The sequence below is a fragment of the Morone saxatilis genome, unplaced genomic scaffold (genome assembly GCF_004916995.1).
Source record: "Morone saxatilis isolate NCDOM2014 unplaced genomic scaffold, NCSU_SB_2.0 Contig9, whole genome shotgun sequence".
NCBI classification, from domain to species: Eukaryota; Metazoa; Chordata; class Actinopteri; family Moronidae; genus Morone; species Morone saxatilis.
This window is the reverse complement of record NW_023340268.1, coordinates 12,387,794-12,391,752: the sequence shown is the minus strand read 5'-3', so window position 1 is coordinate 12,391,752 and position 3,959 is coordinate 12,387,794. Positions and strand designations below refer to the sequence as shown.

The window sequence follows — 3,959 nt, the reverse complement described above, 5'->3', positions numbered from 1 at the left end:
GGGGGGAACTGGAGAAAGTGTGTGTGTTCATGTCTTCTGAAGAGGTCCATTGAGTGGTTTCGTCCTTCTTCGGTCGTCCTGGTTACATGTTCTGGGTTGAGGGTTATTCTAAGCACACAGTGACCCCCTCCTTCCCTCTTTCTCCCATGTGTGAGATCTGAGAAGCAGCCAGGGTTGTGTGCTGACTGCTCAGTATGAGTCTTGCGTCTGTGAATGCTGGCTGTGGCCATGTGTCATGTGTTGCGCATATTAAGCCTGTTGGTCTGCAGTGTAAACACGCTGTGTATGTAGGATTTATGCAGACTGGTGTGTGTCTGTCCCCTTAGGTTATATGTGAAGGTCTGACAGATGCAGTGATTTAGGTCTGAAACCAATGCTTGTTCACTTAATATGAAATTCTTTTAGTACACTGATATTCCTACATGCATTGTACATACATTGTTACTTTATTTACTGATAATGTTGGAGCACTGTTATGAAGGCTAGGTAGAGATTTAGTGTGTTTATGTTAGTATATGGTTGCTGGGCGGAATGCAGGGCTGCCGCTAGGCTGACCGGATCACATATCAACCCTGTAGAGCCAGCATCAGATAATGGCGAGAAAGGGGGTGTTGTGACAGAGTGTAGAGGTGGCATTAGAGAAAGCAAAAGGGTTAAAAGTAAAGTAAAAGTTGACCAAAGCACTATTATTATATCACATATTAAACACTCAGGACCCATGTTCAACCCATGTTGGAAATTGCCTGTATCTGAGTCTACAGTACTACATCAAACGCACAATTGTGTTTTATTTTGTTTATATGAAAAGTTGTTTACATTACCTACCCAAATAACTGGGAGTAGGCCTGGAGGCTGTGGCTAATGAGTATAATTAGATTTTTTTCATGCAGGTCAGAACAATCTGAAGGCTAATCCACGTAGAAAGTGCGTTTAGAAGTGTTTCTAACGTTCGCCACTGGCGGGGCCACTGGAACACTTAGATTTTATCAAATGTATCAATCCACACGTCTGTCACCCCGGGGATCCTCCATGTTTTTTATGCTGCAAGTCTATTAAGTTTTTTCCTCTGGCTTGCTTAGTGAAATGTAATCTCCACAGCCAGCAGTTTATTCCATTTTATTTGTTTGTATATTCTGAAAAAACATAAAACAAACAAAAAATAATCACTGATCAAGGAAGGCTCTCAGCGTCGTGGTGAGTTTCATTATGTGGCATATTCTGGCATTTCCTTTAACTCATATCACAATAACAGTGCTGATTTCTTCCTCCATCAGCCAGTCAGCCTGATAAAGACACTTGTCCTTTCAGCCCCTCAGGAGCTGCTGACAGACAGACAGTTAGTCCTGATGACAGATACAGCCAAACGTAGGTCAGACTCGGTCTGGACTGAACTAGCCAAACGCTTACTCGCCTCTCACGCCCCTTTTTGAATTGTAATTTGTTATATAAAAGTAAATGCATTGTATTAAATAAACCAAAGACCCACAGATGTGAAATACTGTAAATGTGACAATTTAAAGTTGTTGGAGATGTGCAAGCATTTATAAAGATCAGCATCTATAGTATGTGAATACTATAGATACTATTGAATTTTACAGCCTGGTAATGAAGGTTAAAGTATCAAGTTTACAGACTGTGTCAGTTGAACGATAAGGAAGGTTATCACCCAAAATTAGGTTCGTCCCTAAAAGTGTCCCAGAATTCTCAGAACAGCATTGGAAAATAGTTTCATTTCCAGGTCAGTTCATCTAGTCAGTGTTCAGCACAACGGTAAACAGTGTATGTTAGTCAGTGTGGGATGAAATCACTCATTTGGACTTCACTTGACAGTAAACCCAATAACCCCTTTCAGACAGATAGTGGCACAGGTTAAACCTGCTTTGGCAGTCAGTCTGAATGGGTCAGTATGAACCACCTGACCTGGCAGTTTGACCCAGCTCGCCCTCCCCCGCGTTCAGTGCAGATCACGCTACTGGGATTTCTTTGTTTATGTTTGCATTACAGATAGTTTTATTGATCAGTATTGTTATTGAACATCATGTCCCTGATGTGCAGAGAGAACTAAAATGTAACTTAATAGTATTTCTCTGTACTGTTATAGTGTTTGTGTTTCTAAGGTCTCGCAGTGATGTGAATGGACATACTGTTGTAGATGTTAGTCTCTACAGTACCAACAAGGGATTAACCTTTTGACAGTCTCCCATCAGTGGGTCAAATACTGGTTGAATAAGCATTCAGTAGACCTGCCTCATGCACACATTTGTGTTTGAGCAGGAGAGGAACTGAAAGGTGTGGGTCACCCTGTCTCCGGGTGACCCTTTTTCAATGACAGTTGATCTGTGTCGGCCACAGATTGAGAGCTCAGTGTGAAAGGTGCAGCAGTGAGAAGATGGGATCCTTGAATTAGGAAATGTGAAGGGGGGAGGAGGGAGTTAAAAAGAGGAATAGAAGGGAGGGAGGGAATACAGGCAAGTGGGGTGAGAAGGAGAGACATAGAGGGGGGAGGAGCAGCCTTTTTTTCTGTCTGCCGCTAGCTGTACAGCCCCTCCCCCTCTGATGAGTGTGTGTGTGTGTGTGTGTGTGTGTGTGTGTCTGGGTATAAGAGGGAGGTTATGTAAAGGGTAACTAAATCTCTTTGCTGCCTGTCACACAAACTGGCCCACTTGTCTCTCTCTCTCTCACACTCACACAAAGACCCTGTCTGAGATTTAACTCTTTGTAGCACTGTGGAGGTTACTCAGATGAATTGTGTGTGCTTAGCATACAGTACATATATGTGACAGTAGGTGGTGCTTTGTCATATGCCCGTAGCATGCTTTGGTTTCTCGCTGTTTCGCTCCTTCTCTTTCACTCACTCCCTCCCTCCCTCCTCCCGTCTTCCCGTCTTCCCTCCTCCCTTCCTCTCGGAGCCACTGCACCATGTTGGTTACAAAGAGCTGAGAGAAGCCGAGGACCGGAGTGTGTCACTAGCATGGGAGCTAAGGCAATGTTGCGCAGCAACCTATTAATCAGTCAACTGGGAAATACTGAGGCAAATGAAGACTAAGGGCTGGGCTGTTTCTGAACAGAATAGGCAAATTCAAATGCTAATGAAGGAAAGTGGACCACGTGAAAACGCTGCACGGCTGAGGTGCCCGTTGCAACGCTAATCGTCACTTATCAGGACCTGCTAAGCTGTCTGGTAGTTGTGGGCACCAAGAGACAGAGACAGACAGACAGACAGAGGGCGGTGTGTATGACTCTTGTTCTCTTAACATTATTGGCTAACCTTTTGGAAAGGAGACATTAGGGCATGTTACTGGACGTGGGTCATTGTGTCTGTGTTGTGTTATCTTTACACCAGTCATATGTAGACACTGCTCAGTGTGCAGGAGATGTTTGAGGCTATTATTTGTGCAAAGATGTTATTTTAGCTTGACTTGTCTGTTATTGGGGGTAAATGTCTGCCTTATTAACATGCCGACAGTCTCACCTGTACATCACATGACTGTGAAGATCTGGCTTGAGATTGTGTGTGTGTGTGTGTGTGGTGCTGAGCAGGATGTCAGGAGGACATGTCGTGTTTCTGCTGCAGCTTCATGAGTGTGACTGGCATGATAGACACACCCACCCACAGACAGACAGACAGACAGACAAGGCAGGCAGGCAGGCTGTCCACATGTTGCTGCTGCTGATACTTTCACTTGGGATTCACAGCACCTTGCCTGTCTCTAGGTCAAAATTGGTGTGGCTGTGTGTGGCATCCATCTGTGCATTTTCTTTGTCATGATCCTGTCAATGAAGATGGTTGAGTTAGGGCTGCACGATATGGTAAACACCATATTGCTGAAAAAATAATAATGTGAAATTTTTGGGGTGTGTACCAAATAAATTGATTGTCTTAAATCAGGGGAACAAGATTTGTCGAATTGGGTGTTAATATGTCATTATCACGCTGTTCTGTCACACATTTGACCTTT

General features: G+C 43.9%; 1 protein-coding gene across 1 annotated transcript in view; it reads right to left on the bottom strand.

Moving 5' to 3' along the window:
• The window catches only part of clasp2 (cytoplasmic linker associated protein 2), a gene marked incomplete in the record, with an annotated part of 48,967 nt that overhangs the window by 15,656 nt on the left and 29,352 nt on the right, over positions 1–3,959 (bottom strand).